Here is a 26147-nt window from a genome sequence, read left to right as displayed (position 1 = left end):
GCATTTTGTAAAGCATAATATGCTATGCCAACGAAATACTCTAAAAAGCCATACAATTAATTAGCTGAATGTGTCTGCATTTCCCCTGTTGGATTGGGAGCCCTTTCATTGGCTCCCATTGCTCTTAGAATAAAACCCAAAATGCCTACTTGACCAGCGAGGCCTGTACAATATAGGCCTTTGTTTCCTCCCCCTTTCTCAAGTGTTCCAAATTTACTGACTTCTCTGTTCCTATCTCAGGGCCTTTGAACATGCTGTTTTCTCTGCCTGATATATTTCTCACCTCTACCCACAACCCCTACTCCCCACCCCCACTTTGCCTAACTAACTGTTCATCCTGTTAAATGGCAGATAAATTTCCTTGGGGCAGCCTTACATGACTAGGCAAGGTCATTCTATTACACACTCTCATTGCATACCCTGTGCCTTTCTTCCACAGCACTTTGGAACACATTTACTTTATGTGCATAGTGAGGGTGGCCATTAGTGATTGAATATGTGTCTTTCCCATTGGAAGGGAAGCTTGATGAGAGCAAAGACCATATACATTTCACAAGTCCTGTATCCCCAGCACCTGGCAGAGCACTTCACTTGGCACAAAGTAAAGCCTCCACAGATATTTGAACACATTTTAAATATCAGTAAATGCGAGCAGAGACTGCTTTACTCATTTTATCACCGATTAGATGTCCACAGAAATCTGTTATGCTTCAACTCCTTTAGACTGGCATTTCTGAACATGGGGTTGTCCATAGGATAGAAATAGGTGTTATACAACAGAAAGGATTTTAGGGTCAAATAATTTGAGAAACAGGTTAAACAGGTTAAAAGGATTTTAACTTTTTTTTTTCCTAACTATAAGACTTCTTAGATCCATGCTTGGGTCCTTGAGAGATGCCAGTGCAAAGCAGAGCCCCCAGCCCAACCATGATCCACACACGGTATGAAGGAGAAATAAACCTTCCTTGCCTTAAACCACTGGATGGGGGTTGTTACAGCCACAAACTTAGTCTACCTTGACTAAGAATACATTGTGCATATATAGTATTTTTGATATTGGAAAATCTATAGATAGGAGGCTAGAAGGTTTCTGGGAACCTAGATAGTCCACTGAGGAGGTGGGTGACCAGGTGACCTCATTTACTAGAGTCATTCTGCCCCACACATGACCAGGGAGACAAAACTATCATCATACAGCAGATGAAAGTTGACTGGTAGTAGGTCAGGCTTTCAAACCAGAAGGCATTTAATCATTGATTGATTAATAAGCTAAATAAACAACATTCATTGGGCACATACCACATGCCAAATACTGTTAGGTGCTAGTACACACCAGTGAACAAGATATAGGTTCTCAGGGCTCAGAGCCCAGGGTGGAAGACATACAAGTAAACAGTCAATTCCAGTATGGTGTTTTAAGAGCTAAAAAGGCACCCAACACAGAGAGAAGGCTCCCAAAGCAGATGTGGGATTGGAGGAGCTTCTTGGAGGAGATGACATCTAAGCTATGATCCAGAGGATAATTTTAAAAGTAGCCACATAAGAAAGGATAGAAGAGCATTCCAAGCAGAGAGAACAAGTTGCTGGAGGTGAAGAATCTGCTCCAGGTTATGGAAGGGACCCAGCAGGAGACAGTGAAGCACCAGGGAGCATAGTGCCTTCTCTAAGGTACGAGGTAAAGGAGAGACCAGACCCAGATATCAGCCGGGAACCTGAGTGAGGAAGAAAAGTAGCGTAAATCTCAGCCAGTAGGTATGATTCAGGTAACAGGATTTAACAGGGCAGGGGCAAATGGGGCCGAGAATGGGAGCAGGGCCTCTTCTTCTAAGGATAAGAGTCACTCAGGAAGCACGAGAATTGGGGATGGATAGGAGCAAGGAGGGAGGAGGGACTGAAATCCAACATAGGAGGAGCCAGACCTTGACTGTTTTCCTTACCAGGAGACCAGGACCCCTGCAGTTAGGCAGCTCTGAGGCACAGAGGTGTACAGCTGGTCAGAGGACAGATGATCAGAGAGGGTGGCTAAGAAGGAGGTTTGGGGAAGACCTAAGGCCCCCCAGCTCCAGCCATGGTGCTGCCTGAGTCCATCATGCTCCACTCAGGACTGAGGTGAGAAATTGAAACGGGGAGGTGTTTGGCCCGTGAGCCTTGGCAGCCAAGCTGGTCTGTGGTTCAGCTGCTAGTATGTTTGGGGTCATGAGTTCAGGCACTGAGAGTGTAGCTTTGTTGTTTTCCTTTCATTTTATCATTAAGTTTAAAGATTCCAGCCAGATTCAACTGAAAGAAAAGGAGCCAGGATTGAATTAAAGGGAGGTCAATGTTAATGGTGTTCAGAAGTCTGGAACAGATACAGGAAACAGGACCTACATGTTCCAGTACCAGGTCTAGGTTTCCTCCATCACTCTCTGTGGGCCTCCTCCCCACTACCAACCCCTCTAAGAACATCCAACCCTCTCCTTAGGAACCTCTCTCATTTCCTTTTCAAGGGACACTTTCTCAACTGTAGGAAAATGTCTCCCAACTCTCAGCCTTTCCCTGTCCCCTGAATACTTGCCTGCATTCCTTTGTTCATCCACAAGACAAATACTAGAAATAGCATAGTACAGTGTATAAAGGCATGGATTTTGGAATTGGACAGAAACTCAGCTCTACTACCTAATTGCTATGAGAACTTGGAAGAACTTCATTGAGCTTCAGTTTCCTTATCTATAAAATGGGGATGATAATACTTTCTTCAGGTAATGATTAATTGAGATATGTATAGAAGCATTTAGTGTGATGCCTGGCACTTACTACGCACTCAGTAAGTGTTAGTTATTATTACTGATACTATTAAAATAGAACTTTAAACAACCTGTACTTACCTGGCTCACTGGCTTAAGTGACACCATCAATTCTTTTGTAAAACATACTGACTTATACTCATGGCTCATCAAACCTTCATGGCTAGGATGCAGTGCACTTGCGCTCCCCCATTTGGTTGAATTGCATGCTTACCAAGAGTCATTTGTTTTTAACTCAGCCTGTTTATGCCAGCTGTGCATATTATTCTTATTATATAATTTAACTAAATGTTACATAAACCAATAAAATATGAGTACTAAACTAATGTTGCTGTTTAGAAAGATTCTGTAACAGCGAGTTGCTTAAAAATTTTATCAAATTATGTATTAGTGAGACAACTGAAAAAGAAGGGGAAAATCATTAAAAAATCTAGCATTCTGCATTCAGATAGCTTCTCAAATACTTTCCGGTTTCCAACCCATGTTAAAGAAATCAAAACTGAAAAAGGCAATCAGTGCATTCTGGGTGCTCATGCAAGAGAGATGCTGGTGAAATGCCAATCAGTACACCCCCACACAAAAGAAGGTCTTGGCCCTACAACTAAAAATTAGAGTAGATAGTATTTTATTTGTTTTAATCTAAAAACAAAACATTTAGGGTATGGAGAGGCAAGTTGAGAGGTGATCTCAGCCCTCAAGAAATATACAGTATAGAGAGGGAAGACAGAAAAGTAAGTTGTTGATCACAGTAGACTATAATGAAGGTTAATGGAGCAGAGGGAGGGGATACCTAACTTGGACAACAGTGCAGAGGCTACCTGGAGGAGGTGGCTCTTGAGCTTGCTCTGTCCTTCCTCACATCTGTCCCTCAACTCCTTTCAAATCGTTCTGCAACATAAAAAGCTGGGACTTGCCCTCCAGCTTTGCCTGATGGCTCCCTTATTCAGGTCCCAGTATCGACAGAATCACAAAGAATGTTAGAGGGGACATGGCTACCCTCCCTGACAATAAGAACCCCAAGGATCTTAGGGATTTGTCATACGTGCATTTATTAGGACCTTCTGTGTTCTGTATATATTTTCAGCTATGCTCCATCTCCCAGGGTGAGGTCTATAAAGAGCTTGTACAAAACTCTTTTAAAAAAGTAACGTTTTTATTTTAAGATAATTCACATGCAATTGTAGGAAATAATAGAATACTCTTTACCCAGTTCTGACCAATGATAATATCTTACAAAACTATAGCACAGTATCACAACCAGGATATTGACATTGATATAGGGAAGCTACAAGACATTTCTATCACCACAGGGATCTTTCATGTTGCCCTTTTATGGCCATACCCATTTCCCTCCAGCCCCTCACTCCTTCCTTAACCCCTGGCAACCACCAATCTTTTCTCCAATTAAATGATTTCATTATTTCAAGAATATATAAATGGAATCATAGAGTATATATGGGGATTTGGGGATTGGCTTTTTTTTTTTTTAACTCAACATAATTCTCTGGAGAGTTATCCAGGTTGTGGTGTATATCAGTAGCTCACTCCTTTTTATTGCTAAGTATTATTCTATAGTGTGAATGTACCACAATTATTTCCCCATTGAAGAGCATTCTCCCATTGAAGGGCATCTGGGTTTGTTTCCAGTTTGGGGTTATTGTGAATAGAGCTGCTATGAACAATGGTGTACAGGTATTGTGTGGATATAAGTTATCATTTCTCTGGGATATATGCCTACATGTACAATTGCGGCAGGTCATATGAAAAGTGTATATTTAGTTTTTTTAAGTAACTGCCAAACTATTTTCTAGAGTGACTATACCATTTTACATTTCCACCAGCTATGTATCATTTCTCTGCACTTTGCCAGCATTTGGTATTGCTTTTTTTAAAAGCCATTTTGAGACATATATAATGATCTCTCATTTTGGTTTTGTTTTTGCATTACTTTTTTTTTCAAGTAGGCGTCATGCCCAGCGTGGAGCCCAACACAGAGCCTAATGCAGGGCTTGAACTCATGATTGTGAGATCAAGACCTGAGCTGAGATCAAGAGTTGGACACTTCACCAACTGACCCACCCAGGTGCCCCTGGTTTTGCATTACTTTGAATATCTTTTCATGTGATTATTTGCCATATGTATATCTTCTTCAGTGAAATGTCTCTCTTCATGTTTTTAGCCCCATTGTCTAATTGAATTGCTTGTTTGTTTGTTTTTACTGTTGAGTTTTAAGAGTTCCTTACATGTTCTATAAACTAATCATTTGTTGGGTATGTGGTTTGCAAATATTTTATCCCAGTTTGTAGTTTGTCTTTTCATCTTCTTAACAGAGTCTTTCACAGAGCTAAAGTCTTAAATTTTTATAGAGTCCAATTTATCAATTTTTCCTTGTATGGATCATACTTTTGGTGTCAAGTCTAAGAACTCTTTGCTTAGTCCTAGATCCTGACAATTTCCTATGTTCTTTTCTAAATGTTTTATAATTTTATATTTTACACTTGAGTCTATAATTCATTTTGAATTAATCTTTGTATAAGGTGTGAGACTTAGTTCAAGGTTCTTTTTTTGTTTTTGTTTTTCTTTTTTAACGTATGGATACCCACTTGCTCTAGCATCATTTGTTGAAAAGACTGTCTTTCCAGTGTGCCTGGGTGGTTCAGTCAGTTAAACATCTGACTCTTGATTTCATCTCAGGTCATGATCTCATGGTTATGAGATCTAGTCCCATGTCAGGCTCTGCACTGAGCCTGGGGCCTGCTTAGGATTCTCTCTCTCCCTCTCTCTCTGCACGCCCCCCCCCCCTACTCTTTCTCTCTCTCAAAATAAACATTTTTTAGAAAGAATATCTTTCCTCCATTGAATTGTTTTTGCACCATAAGTTGGGCATATTTGTGTGGTCTACTTCTGGATTCTTTATTCTGTTCCATTGATCTATGTGTCCATACCTCTATCAATACCATATAGTTTTGGTTATTCTTTTAATATAATTTATTGTCAAGTTAGCTAACACACCGTGTGCTCTTGGCTTAAGGAGTAGATTCCCATGATTCATCGCTTACATACAACACCTAGTGCTCATCCCAAGTGCTCTCCTCAATGCCCACCACACATTTTCCCCTACCCCCTACCCCAACCCCCCCAGTAACCCTCAGTTTGTTCTCTGTATTTAAGAGTCTCTTATGGTTTGCCTCCCTCTCTGTTTGAAACTATTTTTCCCTTTCCCTTCCTCCATGGTCTTCTGTTAAGTGTGGAGGTTCCTCAAAAAATTAAAAATAGAATTACCCTACAACCCAGCAATAGCACTACTAGGAATTTATCCAAAGGATACAGGATGCTGATTTATAGGGGCACATGTACACCAATGTTTATAGCAACACTATCAACAATAGCTAAATTATGGAAAGAGCCAAAATGTCCATCTACTGATGAGTGGATAAAGAAGATGTGGTTTATATATACAATGGACTACTATTTGGCAATGAGAAAGAATGAAATATTGCCATTTGCAACAAGATGGATGGAACTGGAGGGTATTATGCTAAGTAAAATAAGTCAGTCAGAGAAAGATAGATATCACATGTTTTCACTCATATGTGGAAGTTGACAAACTTAATAGTTTTGATTATTGTAGCTACATAATAAAACTTGAAATTCCACAGATGCACTCCTCCCACTTTATTCTTCTTTTTCAAAATGTTTTAGCTATTTTAGCTCCTCTGACTTTTCATACAACTTTAGAATAATCTTGCCTATATTTACAAAAACAAAAACAAAAACAAAAAACCACCATCTTGCCTGGATTTTCATAAGAATTGTGTTAAACCTATATGTCAATTTGAGAACTGACATCTTTAGTCTTCCAACTTGTGAATATGGTTTGTCTCTCCATTAAAAAATATTTTTAAATTTCTTTCATCAGCACTTTGTAGTTTCAGGATACCATTCCTGCCCACATTTTGTTAGATTTACACCTGAGTATTTCATTTTATTTTTGAGCAATTATAAATGGTATTTTAGGGGCACCTGGGTGACTCAGTCAGTTGAGCATCTGACTCTTGATTTTGGCTTAGGTCATGATCCTAGGATCATGGGATCAAGCTCCCATCGGGCTCCATGCTGAGCGTGGGACCTGCTGAAGGTTCTCTCTCTCACTTTCCCTCTCCCCCTCCCCCCCGCCCTCTCTCTCTCTCTCTCTCTCTCTCTCTCAGCACCTAGGTGGCTCAGTCAGTTAAGTGTCTAACTTTGGCTCAGGTCATGATCTCGCAGTTTGAGCTCCACATCAGGCTCTGTGTTGACAGCTCAGAGCTGGAGCCTGTTTCAGTTTCTGTGTGTGGCTCTCTCTGTGGCCCTCCCCTGCTTGTGATCTTTCTCTCAAAAATAAATTAAAAAACATTAAAAATTTTTTATTTTAAATAAAAAAAGATTCTCTCTCTCCCTCTGCCCCTCTCCCCCACTCTAAGTAAATAAATAATGAATAAATTTTTATTTTTAATTTCAGTGTCCATATATGCATTGCTAGAGTATAGAAATACAATTGATTTTTGTAGAATTTATCTTGCATTCTTCAACTTTGGTAAACTCATGCATTAGTTCTAAAAGGTTTTTGTTTTTTGTTTTTTTGTGAGGTCGTTTGCTTTTTTTGTTTTTTAACATTTCTTGGGATTTCCTAAGTAGACAGCAATGTCTTCCTTTCTGATATGTATAGCTCTTATTTCCTTTTCTTGCCTTATTGCTGTAGCTAGAACTTCACGCACTACACTGAATTGGTGGCGAGAGTGAACATCTTTGTCTTGTTCCTGGTCTTAGGGTAAAACATTCAGTCTTTCACCACTTATTGTAATTTTACCTCTAGGATTTTTAAGAATTCTCTTTATCAAATTGAGAAAGTTCCCCTCTATTCCTATTTTTCAGAGTTTTGGGTTTTTTTTTTTTGTTGTTGTTGTTTTTTTTGGTTCCTCTCCCTCTCTCCTCCTATTTTTCAGAGTTTTTATCATGAATGGGTGTTGAATTTTGTCAAATATTTTTTCTGCATCAACCAATATGTTCATGTGATTGTCCTTTAGCCTGTGCATAGAGTAGAATGCATTGGTTAGTTTTTAATTAATTGAACCAGACTTTCATGACTAGAATAAACACCAGTTGGTCATAGTGTATAATTCTTTTCACATATTGCTGGATTTAGTATGCTAGTATTTTCTTAAGGATTTTTGCATCTATATTCATGAGGAATATTGGTGTGTAGTTTTCTCTTTTTGGTACTGTCTTTGTCTAGTGATATCCAAGTAATATTAGCTTCATAAAATTAATTGGGAAGTGTTACTTCCTTTCCCATTTTCTGGAAGAGAATGTGTAGCTCTGTTGTTTTTTCTTTAAATATTTGGTAGAATTCTCTAGTAAAACTGTCTGGGCCTGGATATATCCTTTATAGGAATTTAAAAATGATTAATTCCACTTCCTTGTTAGAAAATTATTAAAATGACCAATTTCATATTGTGTGAGTTGTGGTAGTTTGTGTTTTTCAGTGTGTTTAAGGTTGTTCATACTATTCACTTATCCAGTTGATGTTTGCAGGGCCTGTAGTGATATTGCCTGTTTCACTCCTGAAATTGGTAATTTGTATCTTCTCTCTTTTTCTTTTGTTGGTCTTGCTAAAGGCTTATCAATTGTATTGATACTTTCAAAGAACCAAATCTTTGTTTCATGGATTTTCTCTATTTTTCTGTTTAAAAATTATTGATTTCTTCTTTTCTCTTTATTATTTTCTTCTTCTGCATGCTTTGTGTTTATTTTGCTTTTCTTTTTCTAAATACCTGATGTAGGAGTTTATAATGTCAAGACTTTTCCTATTTTCTGATGCAAGATTTTAGTGTATACATTTGCCTGTCAGCACTGCTTTAACTGTGGCCCACAAATTTTGATATGTTGTATTTTCATTCAGTTCAATTTATTTTTAAAAATTTCCCTTGAGACTCCCTTTGACTCATGGATTATTTACAAGTGTGTTGTTTTGCTTCCGAGTGCCTGAAGAGTTTATTGTTATTTTTATGTTACAAATTCTTTTAAAAAATTGTAGTCAATGAATGTACCATGTATTATTTCAGTTCTTTTAAATTTGTTGAGGTTTGTCTTATGGCTCAGGATATGGTCTATCTTGGTGTATGTCCCATGTACACTTGAAAATAATATGCATTCTGCTGTTGTTGGAGTGTTATGTACATGTCAATCAGATCCTGTTGGTTGATGGTGGTATTTAGTTCTATCTAGTTATCCTATCAGTTTTTGAGAGGGGTGTTGAAATCTTCAACTATAATTGTGTATTTGTCTGTTTCTCCTTTCAGTTCTATCAGGTTTTGATTTACATATTTTGCAGTTCTGTTGCTTGGTGCTACAGTGCTACACAAGTAGAACTGTATATCTATCTTCTTGATGAGTTGATCTTTTAATCATTATATCATATCCCTCTCTGTCTCTAGTAATTTTATTTACTCTGAAGTCTGCTTTATCTGTTACTAATATGGCATGTGGACTGATACACACATGGAATTCTTCTTTTAATGTTTTCATGATATATCTTTTTCCATCTTTTGCTTTCTCCACCCCTCCACACACTCTCACTTGCTGTTTCTCTCTATATATTTGTGTGTGTGTGTGTGTATACACATATACATATATACATATGTATATACATATACACACATATGTATTTAGGTTATGATTTTTAATCATTCTGCCAATGTGTCTTCTAATTTGTGTATTTATACCATTTATAGTTAATGTAATTATTGATCTATTAGAGTCTGATCTCTTATTTTTTGTTTTCTATTTGTTCTGTTTTTCATTTCCATTTTCTTTTCCCTGCCTTTTTGTGGTTACTGGAACACTTTTTAGAATTCCGCTTTAAATTTGTTTTAATGTTTATTTATTTTCAAGAGATAGAGAAACACAAGTGGGGGAAGGGGCAGAGATAGAGGGAAACACAGAATCCAAAGCAGGATCTGAGAGCTCAGAGACTGACATGGGTCTTGAACCCACAAACTGTGAGATCATGACCTGAGCCGAAGTCAGATGCCCAACTGACTGAGCCACCCATGCACCCTTTGGATTCTGCTTTTAGACTTTTGATCTTGGGGTCATGAGTTCAAGTCCCACACTAAATGTAGAGCTTTAAAAAGAAAGGAATTCTGTTTTTATTTCTCTATAGTGTTTTTGAGTGTAACTCTTTTTTTAAATGGCATCTTTAGGTATTACATTAAATATGCAAAACTATCACAGTCTACAAGTGTCATCATTTTACTAGTTTCAGTGAAGTGTACACCTCTTATCTCATTTTACATCCCTTTATCTTTGCCCATTTATAATATAATCATGTAAAACATTTCCGTTCTATGCATATGCAATTTTTGTTTCAACAGTCAAACATAAGTTACAAAACTCAAGAAGAGAAGGAAAATCTACTGTGTTTATGCATATTTTTGCTTACCATGTTTTTTATTCCTTTCTGGTGTTTCAAGGTTTCTTCTTTTATCAATTCCTTTGTGTTTAGAGAATTTTCTTTAGCCATTCTTTTAGGGTAAGTCTGCTAGTAACACATTCTCTTAGTTTTCCTTTATCTGCTGATGTCTTGTTTTTCCTTTCATTTCTGAAGGATATTTCCACTGGATACTCTGGATTCAGAGTTCTTTTCTTTTAGCACTTGAAAAAGTTGTGCCACTTCTTTCTTGTCTTCATGGTTTCTGATGAAAAACCCACTGCATTTGAACTGGGTTCTCCTCCAGGTAAGGTGTCACTTCTCTCTCATTACTTTCAAGAGTTTTCTTTGTCTTCAGTGTTTAGAATTTTGACTATAATGTGTCTTGGTGTGAGCTTCTTTAGGTTTATCCTGTTTGGAATTCACTCAACTACTTGAATCTGTATGTTTACATCTTTTGCCAAATTCTGGAGAGTTTCTGCCATCTTTGAATGCTTGTTCAGTCCTACTCTCTATTCTCCTTCTGAGACTCCAATGACAAAAATGTTAGATCTTTTGTTATAGTCCTACAGTTTATTTTTGGTATTTTTTTTTCTCTTTGTTGTTCAGATTGGGTAACTTCTACTGTTTTATCTTCCTCTGTTCTTCTCTATTCTGCTTTCAAGCCCATTCATTGAGGTCTTTAGTTCTGTTATGATATTTTAGAATTCCAAGATTTCTTTTGGTTCTTTATATTTCTATTTCTTTGCTAAGACTTTCTATTTCTGCTAAGACTTTCTATATCTTTGCTAAGACTTTTTGTTTTTTCGTTTCAAGTGTGTTCATAATTGTTCATTAAAGCATTTTTTGTGATGTTGTTTCAAAATCTTGTTCTGAAAATTCTAACATTTTTGACAACTCAGTGTTGGCATCTATTTCTTTCTTTCTTTTTTTTTTTTTTTTCATTCAGTTTGAGATCTTCCTTGTTCTTGGTATGATAAGTGATTTTTTTATTGAAACTGGGAATTTGGGGTATTATAAGACTCTTGATTTTATTTAAACCTCTGTTTTAGCTGACTTCCACTGGCACTCCTCTAGCAGAGGCATAGGGAGAACATCTCATTGTTAGTGCAAGGTTGGGTAGAAATCCAGGTTCCCCACTTGGCCTTTCTCCTTATTACTGCTGGGTGGAGGTAAAATCTCCACCTCTCCACTAGGCCTTCTCTGATACCTCCCTGGCTGAGAGGGGTTAGGAGTGCTTTGTTACTGCTATCCACATAGCTTTCACTGACACCATGGAAGGAATGAAAGTCCTTAAACTGTACTAGGCCTCCTCCAACACCACTCTAAAGTAAAGGAGGGTCACCTCATAACTGCTGGGTGGCAGCTGAAGTCCAGGATCCTCATGTGATCTCCACTGACACGTGGGGTGGGGTGGGGAGCTTGTTACCTCTGGCGAGTACAAGTGTTCACACTCTCTACTTGGCCTTCTCTGACACCATCCTGCCAGTGGTTGGAATGCCTCATTACAGCGTACTTAGAAGTCTAGGGTCAGCACTCATCTTTGCTGGCAAGGGTGAGAGTGGGGCCACAGATTTTTTTCTGTGGAATTTGGCTGAAGTAGATCAGTTATTGTCTAAAAGCTGTCTCACTTAGTTGCCCTTTTCCTGCTTGTTTGACTAGACAGAGCAGCTTTCATTAGGATTTTTTTGGTATGTGTGTGCTTATTGGTGTTTCTGGGTGGCCAGCTTCCTCAGCTCCATGTCTAAGATAGATGAGGTGGGACAAAAAGAAAACTCAGAGAACTTAATATGTTGTTCCTTGGATTCCAAGGTCCCTAGCTGATCTGCCTTCTTCTCTCCACCTTTCAGACTCTTATGTTTGCTTTATGTACAACATCCAAGAATTTTAGTTGTGCTTATTGGAAAGAATAAAGGAAAGTATGTCTATTCCACCTATTCTATGCTATCTTTCTAGGATAGAACTTCTTTGATGATTTTGAAACCCACCCACTTGCTGGGTCTTCAGGACCCAGGTACTGTGTAGGCACTTCAGGGGGAGCATAATATATAGATTATAGCTCCTGTATGCCAGGACCTCACCATTTGGTGAGACAGACAGCCACGTCTCATATAGTCTGGCTCATTGTTAACAGCATGGCTTAGAATCAGGACTGAGTCCCAATTCCAGCTCTGCTACATCCAAGCTCTGTGACCCTGGGTAAGTGAGTTAACCTCTCTGATACTGTCTTTTCACTTGTAAAACAGGGGAAAGGGGTGCCTGAGGGGCTCAGTCAGTTGAGCGTCCAACTCTTGATATCAACTCAGGTCTTGGTCTCAGTGTTATGAGTTCAAGCCCCACATTAGGCTCCATGCTGGGCACAGAGCCTACTTAAAAAAAAAAGAAAGAAAGAAAGAAAAAAGAAAACAAAAACAGGGGAAATATTAGCACCAATATCATAGGCTGTTGATGGATTAAATTAAATAAAATAGTGCATGTATATCATTTTGCAGGATGTCATCACATAGCAAATGCTTAGTAAATATTAGTTGTTGCTGTTGTTGCTGCTGCTCTTGTTGTTGTTACAAGGCAGGCTAGGCTAGGTATAATAATTTGTTATTATAGCCTAGTCCTTAGCCTTAGTCCTCTCCAGACAGAGCAGGTCTTTTGGCTTACTCTGTGCCCACTGCCTCTCTCTTCTTATCAACTGTGGGAATCTTTTTAACTTCATGTGGTCTCTTTGAAAGTGTTGAGATGGATGTTGCACATGATGAGGGGGGAGCAGATGTTTACTATTTGTTTTCACTCATTCATTCCCTTATTTATTCATGAATTCCTTTAGCAAATCTTTGTTGAACAATAACCCTGTGGTTGGCAACATGAAGGAACTTACAATCCAGCAGGAGAGGCATCTAAGTAATGATCATTTGGGGCAGACTATGTGCCAAGAAAGATATGATCGGAATACTCTGAGAGCTCGGAAGACAGAGAAATCATATTTGGATAGAAGAACAGGGAGGAATTCATAAGAAGAGTGCATCTGAACTTGACTTCAATAGGTAAACATGGAAGAAGTGCAAGAGATGAGCATAGGAAAAGAGAAAAGAAGGTACAAGTTGTCCTTAGAAAACAGAAAATAGTATGGTTTGGCTAGAACATAATGTATTTGTGTGTGGGGGGGTGGTGGATAGAGTCAGAGGTGGCTAATTATTTGGAGAGCTTTGAATATCAGGTGTATCAGTCAGGGTTAGGGTTGACTGCAAGCACCCAAATTACATTAGCTTAAACACATAAAGGTTTATTTTTCTCTAAGTAAAATAACTTCAGAGTTTGGTGATCTGGGGTTGGTTTGGCAGCTCTACTGTCATCAGAGACCCAGGCTCCTTATATCCTTAGCAAGTGCTTCCATCTTTCAAGTTGGTCCAAGATTGGACCATGGTCCAAGATTGCTGCTGGAGCTCCAGCATTCCAGACATGGAGAGAAAGGAAGGGAAGAGAGGCAATCTACCCAGCTATCTGCCTTCTTTATGGCACCTTTATGGAACCTTCAGGAAGTGGCACCCAACAACCTGTATTAATATCTTATTGGCCTGAACTTAGTCACATGGCCATTTATCTGTGAGAGAAAAACATACCATTTATCTGCTGAGAAAAATAAACTGAAACCTCTGGGCAGATTGCTCCCCTGGATAAGATATAAGTTCTATTACTAAAGATGAAAGTATACAGACAACTGGAAGTCTCTTACTAAACCCTTACACCAGAGTAAAGAGTTTAGATGTAATTAATCTGGCAGTGAGAGCCCCGTGGGGGATTGTTTAACAGGAGACTGGCACAATCCAAGCTGCTGACTAGAAAGATTAGCCTGGAACTGTGAAGACTATATTGTAGTAGAAAGAAACTAGAGGCAGAGAGATTAGTAAGTAGGTGATTTCACTGGTCAAGCAGGAAAGGGATGAAGATATGAGATGGAAAGTGAAGGGGACAGAGGGGAGACATATTTCAGGAGTATATTATTAGAGTGGCGGCTGATTGGATGTGATTCTGTGGATTGATTTTGCAATGGGAAACTCAGTCACTTGACCAATAGACATGGAATTGGATGATGGGGCCATTTCTGGAAAGAGGAAAAATCTGAGGAAGAGTTTATTTGGGTCCAGGTGATGATTTTAGTTTGAAACAAGAGATTTAGGCAGAACACTTATGCCAGTGGTTCTCAAAATGTGTGCCCCAAACAGCATAGGCATCACCTGGGAACTTATTAGAAATGCAAATTCTGGGACCACATGCCAGACCTACAGAATCAGAAACTGTAGGGTTGGGGCCTAACTATCTGTTAGTACAGTAACACATACGGTATTTTTATATACTAGCAATAAACTATAGGAAATAACATTTTAAAACATGCCATTTACAACAACATCAAAAAATATTAAACACTTGTTGAGATTAATTTGACCAAAGATATGCAAGACTCATACTCTGAAAACTAAACAACACTGCTGAGAGAAATTAAAGAAAACCCAAGTAAACAAAGAAATATTATGCCCATGCATTGGAAAATGCAATATTGTTAAGATGTCAATACTCCCCAAATTGATCTATAGATTAAATGCAATCTTAAAATCCCAGTAGGCTGTTTATTTTTAGACACTGACAAATGAATTCTAAAATGCATATGGAAATACAATAGAATAGCCAAAACAATTTTGAAAAAGAACAAAGTTGAAAGGCTTACACTACCTGATTTTAAGACTTATAAAGATGCAGCAATATAGCATGGTGCCGGTATAAATATAGACAACAGTTCAGTGGAGCAGAATACAGAGTCCAGAAATAAACCCATGCATAAATGATCAATTGATTTTTGAAAAAAGTACCATGGCAATTCAATGGGGAAAGGAGAATCTTTTCAATGAATGATGCTGGAATAATTGAATAGCCATATGCAAGAAGAAAAAAAAAAAGAACCTCAATTCTTACCTCACACCATATACAAAAATTAACTTGGAAAGGATCATAGACCTAATACGAGAGCTAAAACCATAAAACTTCTATAAGAAAACACAGAGAAAATTTTGGAGACCTTGGGTTTGGCAAAGATTTCTAAATATGACCGTAAAAGTGCAAAGTATTAAAAAAAAAAAAATCAAGGGGCGCCTGGCTGGCTGAGTCTGAAGAGTATGCGACTCTTGATCTCAGGGTCATAAGTTCAAGTCCCACATTAAGTGTAGAGATTACTTTAAGTAAGTAAGTAAGTAAATAAATAAATAAGTAAAATAACAAATTTGACTTCATCAAGTTAAAAATGTTTGCTCTTCAAAAGATACTGTTTAACAAATGAAAAAGTAAGTCATATACTGGGAGAAATTATTTGCAAAGCAAATATCCAACAAAGCACATCTGTCCTGGAATAAATAAAGAACACTTACAGCTCAATAGTAAAAAGACAACCATCTTATCTTCAAAATAAGCAAAAGATTTGAACAAACACTAAACCCGAGAAGATATTTGGATAGCAAATAAGCACCCTGAAAAGCTGCTCAACATCATGTTATTAAGGAAATACAAATTAAATCCACTACATTATATACCCTCGACATACCCACATACCCACTGGAATGGCTAAGATTTTTTTTAATAAGATTTTTTAAATGTTTATTTATTTTTGAGAGAGAGAGAGAGAGAGAGAGAGAGAGAGAGAGACAGAGTGTGAGTGGGGGAGGGGCAGAGAGAGAGGGAGACAGAATCTGAAGCAGGCTCCAGGCTCTGAGCTGTCAGCACCGAGCACAACGTGGGGCTTGAACTCACGAACCGGGAGATCATGACCTGAGCTGAAGTTGGATGCTTAATGGACTGAGCCACCCAGATGCCCCTGGAATGGCTAAGATTAAAAAGGCTGGGGGGAGACTGATCATACCAGATACTGGCAAAGATATAGAGCAGTTGGAATTCTTATACACTGCTGGTGGCTGTGTATAATAGTACAACCAATCTGAAAAACAATCTGGCAGTTCCTTAAAAAGTTAAATATACATTTACCATATGACCTAGCCATTCTACTTTCAAGAGAAATAAGAGCACAAAGATTTTTATGCAAATGTTCTTGGTACCTTTATTTGTAATAGCCCCAAACTGGAAACTCAAATGTCCATTAACTAGTGAATGGAGAAACAAACTATTGTATATTTATATGATGGACTACTACTCAGTAATAAAAAGGAATGAGCTATTGATACATGCAACAACATGGGTGAATCTCAAAATAATTATGCTAAGTGAAACAAGCCAGAAACAATAGAGTACATTTTTGTGATTCCATTTACATAAAATTCTAGGAAATGCAAACTAATCTGTAGTGACACAAACAAGTTAAAGTTTACCTGGGGGTGGGAGAGGAGGTTGAGGGGAGGGAAAGAGGGATTATAAAAGAAACAAGGAGACTTTGGGGGGTAGGATATGTTCATTATCTTGATTGCGGTGGTTTCATGATTGTATTCATGTCAAAACTTATCAAATTATTCACTTTAAATATGTGCAGTTTATTATATGTCAATTATACCTTGTATAATGCTGTAAAAAATATTCTTTGGCTCCCCCCCAAGCCTACTGAATCTGAAACTATGCAAGTGGGGCCCAGCAACCCATTTTTAAACAAATACTCCAGGTGATTCCGATGCACAACAAAATCTGAGACCACTGATTTAGGTGACAAACTCCCAGCAGGTGGTTGAAATAAGGCTTTGGACTGGAGTACAGATTTCAGAGTGACCTGCTTAGAGGTCAGAGCTGAAGTTATAACATGAGGGGGTTTAGAGAGGAAAGAAACAGAAAGCAAGAGGTGAGACTAGAGAATACCTACCCCCAGGAGACAGAGGAAAAAGAGGAGCAGGTGACAGAAGCAAGGAAAAAGGGATCTGAGGTTCGGGGGAGCAACATAACAGATGCCAAGGAAGACATTTTAAGATATGAGGTGATCAACAATGCTGATACTAATGTGGCATTTCCGTAAATGGTGTCCAGTTTCCAAATCCTTTTCATGCATGTTAGTGTGTTAACCGTGCCAGGGCTGGGCAGAGAGACATTGATGATGTTATACCTGGTAGGCAGCACTGTCTATGGGAGAGAGCCCAGGATTTGGACCTGGACAAACCTGGATAGAATCTAGCTCCTTTGCCTACTCGTGTGTACATTTGGTCAAATTTCTTGAACTGAATTTCCATTTTCCTATTTTCAAAATGGGATAATTCTACCCACTAAGAAGGTAGAATATTTGTGGTATTTTGACTTACAAAGTTGTGCGTTTCTTTACACTTTTCACCTTCACCTCATAACTCCTCACCTTACAGATAAAGAAACTGAGGTCCAGAGTGGCTACATGATGTACTCCGGGTCACAGGGCTGGTAAATATTCCATTCTGGAAGCACATTCTTGACTTGTAACCCACGGACCACTGGCTAGGTGTGTAGATGGGCCTCAGGAGCCTGTGAAACTGCCAAAATCATGTGCAGACTGGATAGGAGTTCCTGACATGTGTTTTTCCTGGAGCAAGTGTTCATTATTTACATTGGCATCTCTATGGGGTCCAGGATCAAAAATGGTTAAGAACTTCTGCTCAAAGGTCAGTTGTATTTAGGGACACCTGGCTGACTCGGTCAGTAGTGCATGTGGCTCTTGATCTTGGAGTGATGAGTTCAAGCCCCACACTGGGAGTAGAGTTCACTTAAATTTTAAAAAGTCAGTTGTATTTATTTTTCCCTAAGTGCCTTGATTCACACCCCATAATTCTCAGCCATCCCTTCTCCCACCACATATCTTCTTCCAGAACATAGTTTCGCTACTTCCTTGCTAACTGACCAGTCTGCAAACCAGGAAACTTGCATGGTCTCATCTCAGATCATTTATTCATGAGCACTTGCTGATCACCTGCAGATCCAATTGGCACCACCTCTGGTTGCGGGAAGGACCCAAACATGGATGAGGATCCCACCACGAAGGAGCTTACAATCTGGTAGGGGAGGCAGGCAGGGATAGGGAGAACTACGATATCTATAGACAGCCTGTGATGAGAAACATGAGAGAAGGGGCACAAGCAAAGGTCTGGAAAGATTGCATTTGGACTGGCTCGGCCCTGACCCCTGGCAATCTATCTACATGTTTGTCCATTCAGAGTTGTACAACCCTCAGCTTCATCTTTATGCTTCAAGCCATCACAACTTGCCTTCCACCCACCACTTTGATGAAATGCTGTCCTCAAGTTCAATCAGAAACCCCTTGTCCTCTTCAATAGACTCTGCCACTTTTATCTTTGTTGCTGTCTCTGTGACACTGAGCTGTGTTGGCTGAGGCCCTTTTGGGTCTCCTTCCTCCTGGGCTTTCATGACAGCAGCATCTCCTTGTCCTCGCCCCACCCTGTTTCTCTTGGATCTCTTTTATCTTCCATCTCACACTTGTCAGTTCCACCTGCAGCCAACTCTTCCCTTTATTTACTCACTAGGTGGCTTAATCCAGGCCCATGGGTCCACTGACCTTTACACAAACGATCCCCACACATTTTTTCCCATCCAGCCTTTCTCAGAGCTCAGTTCTGAATAACTGACTAGCCCCTCCAGCTGGATTCCTCAAGAATCTTAATTTCAACACCTCCCCCATACCAAATCCATTTGTGTGCTCCCAGAAGTAGTCACCCAAACCAGAAGCCTGGGAGTCACTGTGAATGCCATCTTTTTCATCACCTCTTTCATCCACACCATCACTAAATCCTGTGAATTTGGCCTCTTAAAAGCTTTTATATATTTATATTTTTAAATTTAATTTTGTTTTTTAGCAAGAGAGAGAATGCAAGCAGGGGAGAGGAGCAGACAGGGAGTGAGAGGGAGAGAGAGCAAGAGACAGTGAGAGAGTGAGAGAGTGAGAGAGTGAGAGAGAGAGAGAGAGAGAGAGAGAGAGAGAGAGAGAATGGATCGCAAGCAGGCTCCACACTCAGTGCAGAGCCCAATACGGGGCTTGATCCCACGATCCTGGGATCATGACCAGAGCCAAAATCAAGAGTCTGATGTTCAATCAACTGAGCTACCCAGGCGCCCCGCCTCTTAAAAACTTTTAAACTGGCCTCTTCTTCCCCACCTCTGCTGCATCTGTCTTAGCTATGCCCTCACCATAGGTTTCTTGAATACCTGCAGAAGCTGTCACAATGCAGCTTCCACTGGTCTCCACCCAGCCCAGGCTGGCCTGTAGTTCATCTTCCCTGAGGCTTGCCACATGCCAGCCTCACCCCCACCGTCTCACATCATCCTTACAACTCTAACCAGCAGGCACAATTATTATCCCCATCTTACAGACAAGGGACTTGAGGCACAGAGAAGTTAAGTCACTTGTTAGTAACACGGCTAGTAAAGGACAGTGCCAAGATTATTCTAAAATGCAAACAAATCTTCACACATTGCCCTAAAATCCTTAAGGGCTCCCCATCCTCTTAATACAAAAACTCAAATTCTTTAGCATAGCAATGCAGACCTTCAGATCTGAGCTCTGCCTACTTCTACATTCAGCATTGTCTTTGGGTTTTAGCAATACTATTCTTTATACCAGAAACTCCCCTTTTCCCTACACACCCCCTTCCTAGTTTTTCCCCCTACTTATTCTCCTAAAGGCTCATGTATTGTCTCATACAGGAAGGCTTTCTTGAGTGCTTCACCCTTCCCAGTTGGGTAGGCACCCATGATGGACACTGTCATGTACCATCCAGATCCCCTTCAATGAGGAACTTTCCCTAGTTGCTGGGAGTGCTATCAGACAGTCCCGTCAGCTCCTGCTGGAGAATGGCCTCAGCTGAAGACAGCTGCCTAGCCCAAGGTCATGCCTGCTTCTTAGGGCTACCCACCCTCTGACTATCAATGTGGCGGCATAAGAGCTGAGCCCTCTGGCCTCAAGTTTGGAAAAAGCTGAAGGGCCATTCCAGTTTGAGTGCCACAAAAGGTCGGCTCTGTCTAATCCTGATTCCTTCCTCTTCTCCCACGGGTTTTGATCCCTCGAGCTTCCTGACAGCACCTTGCACATTAATCTTGATTTCAGAATCTGCTTCTTGGAGAAGCTTTTAGTGCTTATGACTCAACTAGGCTCTGAGCTCCCTGAGGATTCAGTGATCTGAGGCTGGGGCACTACAGGAGAAAGGCAGCAGTCCCCATGAACCTCAGCCCCAGTGGTGTAGCTCGTTGAATGCGGGGCAGTAAGTGACAAACCCTCTGTCTCCATTGATCCACCTGGTCATGGCTTCTTAACCAGATAATTCATTTCCAGGTAGCCCTGGACTTCCTGGCCCCAGGTGGGTCATTAATTTGGTGACTCCTGCTGTCCTCCAGCACTCCCCTGACCACTGCCCCCCAGAAACCCCCAAACCATACTGTGAAGCCCGAGCATTGATTTCAGAAGGCACAAAGCGGGGATATATGGCAACAAGGATATAGTACTCTGTCATATACTGTGACCACTATGAAAATGGATTACTTGTACTTAAATTGCTCCCAGCCAAGATAACGTAGACCCTCACAGAACCAGCAGTCTCAGACCTCACATCCTTGAGTACAAACTTCAATTCCTAGTCTGATCCTCAAAGCAAAGAAACAGCATGGTGTTTTGGAAAAGGCACAGCTTTGGAGTCAAGTAAATCTGAATTCAACTCCTGAATCTTCTCTGTGTTGGTGGTGAGACCTTGGGCAAGTCACATCAGCTACCTAAAGCTTCATTTTCCTGTCCATGGAACAGATGCGGTGATGACCCCTTCTAATAAGGATTTGTTTTGTTTTGTTTTAATTGAGATGCCACATATAAGACCCTCTGCACACAGGGGCCACTCAGTACCCGACAGTTCTCTTCCTCTAAACTTGATAATCCAGAACCCTCAGAGCCAAAGCATAACAGAATAATAACTATTACATCTATAGTACTGACTATATGCTAGGCACTATTCTAAGCACCCTACTATACCAACTCAATTCTTTCAACAATTCTGTGAGGTGGGTACCATTATTAACCTCATTTTGCAGATGAGGAAATGAGACAGAGAAGTTAAGTAATTTGCCTAAGATCATACAGCTAGGAAGAGGTGGAGCCAGAATTAGAACCCAGGTAGCCTGGCTCCAGATCTGTGCCCTGGGGGTGGGAGGAGCATACTCAGCACACAGTAAGTCCTCAAGGAAGCTTGTTGATGTTAAGGAAGAAGTAGGGAGGTAGGACAGCAAGGTGGAGGAAGAAAGAATCACTGGGCAAAGTAATGAGGAAGGGTGAGGAAACAGGTAACCCAAAGGATATACCAGGGCCTGCTTGGACAGAATGGAACCGAGAATATGAAAGGTCTTGGGGATGAGCTGTTCATAAGCCTGGAGGAGCCTGGGCTCTGACCAGAGCCCAGGTAGAAAGCATAAGATATGACAGTGGAACTTCTTGGTGTTTGTGTCAACATTTGTAGTTGGAGGTCAGTGTGTACATAAACAAGGGCATATTTGGTGCATGTGGGTCTGAGTGGGGAAGGGGAAACCAGGGAAGGTTTCCTGGAACAGATAACATCTAAGTACAGCTTTAAAAGTAGTGGAATGTGGGGACTCCTGGGTAGCCCAATCGGTTAAGCGTCTGTCTTAGGCTTGGGTCATAATGTCACTACATCGGGCTCTGTGCTGACAGAGCCCCTCTCTCTCTGCCCCTCCCCTCTTCTCTCTCTCAAAATAAATAAATGAACTTGAAAAAAAAAAAAAAGAAGTGGAATGTGGTTTGTAGAGAAGCAGGAAACTGCAGCCCTGTCAAGGAAGGTGACCAGTCTTGAAAGACCTGTAGGGGTGGGAGTGGAGTTGGAAGGGGTAAATTGGGGCCTGTAGTGGAGAGCTCTGAATGCCATGCTGAGTCATCTTCAACAATGGGCATTTGCTCAGAGTAATGCTTCCGAAAGAATAACTAGGCAGCAGGAGATGAAGGGCAACAATGAGGAGGGAGGCTCTAACAGTCAGGAGGAATACCCCAAGGGCCACCAACTGCCTGCATCTGTGTGAAGTCATCTCTACCACTCCCCTGGTCCCCTGACGGACTAGTTATCCCTTCTTTTTTTTCTTCCTTTCTCCCTCCCTCCCTCTCCTCCCTTCCTTCCATCCCCCCCCCCCCCCATCTACAGCTGTTCATTCAGTCATTCATTTGATAAATAAATTGCTATTGAGCACTTACTGAATGCTTAGCTCTGTGCTAGTCTGGGGATATTAAAGGTGGCTAAGATGTGATTCCTATCCTCAAGGAACTTGTGACCTGGAACTTACCATGAAGAGTGATAAGGAAACCAATTTCACCATACAGTGGGTGAGGGCTGATATGGTATTCTATACACATGGCCATGGGAACACCCAATCAGAGTGGGTCAGGGAAGACTTTCTGGAGGTGTCTGTGGTCTGTTTGTCTACATATGTCTCTGCCAGTCCTCCCATTTATCTCACCATGCTCCAGTCCATATTTCATTTGTCTAATTCACCTCTGTCCATTTGTGTATTTACTTCATACCCACCTACAAACCATCTTGCCTATCTCTGTGTCAGTTTGAAGAATCTGTTTATTGTCTAACTGTTGGTCTCTTGGTCATCTAGCTGTATGTCTTTCTATTGGTTAGTCTCTCCACTTAGGTATCTCTTCAATTCTCCAGTATTTGTCTGATTTGTCAGTTGATTTGTGTAGCAATTAAGATGCATTTGGCTGCAAGTAACAGATGGCCCTACCAAAAGCAGCTTAAATGATAAGAAAAATATTATCTCGCATAACAAGAAGTTTGGGCGCAGGGAGGTTCCTAAATTAATGTAACTCAGTGGTATCATTGAACACCCAGATTCTTTTCACATCTCTGCCACCCTTGTTATGTCAGCTCTTGATTCTGGAGGAACCTCAAGGTTTTAAAAAAGGCTGCAGCTGCTCAGCACGTTGCATTTTAATACAGTGAATTCCAAGATCCAATAGGAGAAAAGAGGGCATTTCTCTTCCCTGGACCCTTTTATAAGTGAGATAAAATTTCTCCAAAGTCTCCTTAAGAGACCTCTTCCCACATTTCAGTGTTTCAGAATTATAACATGTCATTCCTAAATCAATCCCCAGCAAGTTGAAAGGAATTACCATGATTTTCCTGGACTAAGATTCACCTCTGGGACAAGGGAGGGGTTCAACCCCTCCCCTGCAAAGCACTTGGTCTCTAAACACCAAACAAAAGCATGGGTTCTATTAGCAAGGAAGGAAGATGGGATATGGGGCATGGCTACAGGCCCATTCTGTATTCTGAGCTATACATCCATCTTCTCTGTGCAATCAGCTGTCCATCTATCTGTCTATCGATTGGTCTGCCTGTCTGTTGGTCTGTCAGTCACTCCTAGAGATCGTCTGCCTGCCTGACTATTCACGTCAGTCTGTGTGCCTACCTGTACATCTATTTATCCGTGTCTCTATTTGTCTTTTGGTCTGTCTATAAATAAATCTATTAATCAGTTTGTGTGTTCAGTCAGTATGTCTATCTGTCTCTGTTCATCCATCCATCTTGAGTTTCTGCCCACTATTGCTGTTCTATCCCTCACCTGTCCCATATTTAACAAACGGATAGCTCGTTTCCTTTTTTCACCATGGAATGGTCTGAAACTCTTGAAATCATCATTCTGAACAAAGCACACACCTCAGGACCAGAGTTTTTCACCCTACCACCCCATGGTGCACAATATCCCCTCTTCCCAGGTCCTTCCCAGAGGCTGGATTGTTCACGACGTCTACCACTGGTAGTCAGGCCCTCCCTAAGCTATCTGAGCTCCCAGAGTGATTCTGTTCATTCATCATTCTTGAATGAATATATACTGGGTACTTACTACGTGCCGAGCCCTTTCTTAGGTGATGGGCATACAAGGGGGATACATAGTTCCTGCCCCTACTGGGCTTACAGTCTATGCACAGACATGTCCACACAGCCTCACTTACATAGGCTTATATACCACAATAGATGCTCCCATGTGTGTGTACACACAGTTCTCAAATATACATTTACAGACATACACAGCCACATTCCGGCTGTCAGCCTCTGTAAACATTTGTTGAGCCTAATACATGTATGGCACTTAAATTGGTACTGTTGAAAAGCACATCTTTCTTTCAAAGGCACACACGTACACACACTTACAGAGTTTACCGCCTTGGGACCCCAATAGCAGGGCACAGGAAAGTGGCACAGGTTCTTATTTCCAATCCCTCACCTAGTCTGGACTCCCGGCATGACCTTGAGTCATCACTTCTTGACCATATGGTGTCCCCGTGCACAAAAGGGGCGATGCCTGGCCCAGAGACGACCAAACCCCTCTCGTTCTCTGAACTGCTCTACTCATGTTCCTCTGTGGCATAAAAGTTGCTTCCAGTCTCTCACTGGAAATACGTCTCTGTCCTTCCCCCTCTTTCAGTCTGTCTGGCTGTCTCCAGAGGGTCACCCTGACAGTGCTCCTGCTTTTGTGTTTCCCTTTAGAGTGCGACAGTGTCTGGGGATGGGTCTCTGTCTTTGTGTGATGTTTGTGTACTAGGGTGTTCAAGTTCATGTCTGAGTATACATTTGAACTGCTGTGTATTCCTATGTGTGTCTGCTGTGGGTCTCTGTGTGTTTTTATCCAAGTGTGTATGTGTGTACACACTCACATACATACACACACAGGCGCGCACTTGGCTCCCCTAATATGCTGAACGGGCCATTACGCCTCTTGCATGTGGGGCTGGGGGTGGATGGGGAGGGGGGACAGAGGGAGGCAGCAGGATTCTGTAAGAACATTAAATCCCAAATAAAGTAGAAAATATTTTTTAAAATTACCGACTTCCCGTTTTCTCCGAAATGGAGTGAAACGAGGCTGGTCCCGAGGCGGGGGCTCCGCGGGGCCAGCCACTGGAAAGGGGCAGCGCTTTATTTTTTATTTTTGTAATAAGAGGAACTGAATTAGAAAAAACGGGGAAGGAAGAGCAGAGTCAGATTGTTAAAGGATTCAATGAGCTGTGGCCAATGTATTCGAAAGGTGCTTAAGGCAGCAGAGCCGCTCACCAAACACACACTCGCATGCACGCACACACACACACACACACCAAGGCACCACATACCGCCATCACACTCACACGACCAAGACAAAGGCACATTCAACCACATTCACACTGGGACACACACTCAGAGACGCACACAGGGTGCACAGACCCACTAAACCCACCCCGCATATCCCCCCCACATAGCCAGCACACTCTCCAAGACACAAACATCTATCTCAGGTGCCAGGGCAACTCAGATACACCTCGAGACACAAAATCATCTATTGTGAACAGACACACACAACGATACAGATGCCCACAGACAAACACATGCATTCATGGTCACACAAAGACACTGACCACTCTTGGATCCATACAGATATTTTCATATATTTTGCTTATAAGGACCAAACATGCATCTAACACCTGTGTATTCACTCTTGCAACAAACTCATCATAAACAGAGTTCACGCTTACTACTCTCACCCAGACACCCACTATAACTGATACACACAGACATCCAGGCCCCTAGACACACCCACACCATCACACACAGTCACCCAACACGCCCCACATGCAATTATTAACAATGATACCACACGTTTATAAAGAGATTTACAGTTGACCATTTATTTCAGTCCATTTAAGCCCAACAATCATCCTGTGGAACAGGTACCCTCATCCCTACTTCAGAGATGAAGGGACGAAGCTCGGGGAGGATAAATGACCTATCCAAAGCCACACACCAGCAACAGGCCACACCAGGAAGCAAGCCTCCTGTTTTAAGATTTCAATTCCCATAAGCAGAGCGCTGAACACACACACACACACACACACACACACACACACACACACACACACA

At 40.9% G+C, this 26147-nt stretch overlaps 1 protein-coding gene across 4 annotated transcripts in view; it reads right to left on the bottom strand.

The window, feature by feature from the left end:
* The window catches only part of HIF1AN (hypoxia inducible factor 1 subunit alpha inhibitor), a 77050-nt gene that overhangs the window by 20097 nt on the left and 30806 nt on the right, over nucleotides 1-26147 (bottom strand). For 2 of the 4 annotated variants that reach the window (XM_049646489.1, XM_049646490.1), the window contains one exon: nucleotides 3918-26096. The exons of the other annotated variants lie outside the window; for them this stretch is intronic. The gene's annotated coding sequence lies outside the window, so the exon portion shown is untranslated. Of the gene's footprint in view, nucleotides 1-3917; nucleotides 26097-26147 lie in introns of those variants that run through there. 4 annotated transcript variants of the gene reach the window in all.

The sequence above is a fragment of the Panthera uncia genome, chromosome D2, assembly GCF_023721935.1.
Source record: "Panthera uncia isolate 11264 chromosome D2, Puncia_PCG_1.0, whole genome shotgun sequence".
Classification (NCBI taxonomy): Eukaryota; Metazoa; Chordata; class Mammalia; order Carnivora; family Felidae; genus Panthera; species Panthera uncia.
This window is presented reverse-complemented; position numbering and strand designations above follow the sequence as displayed.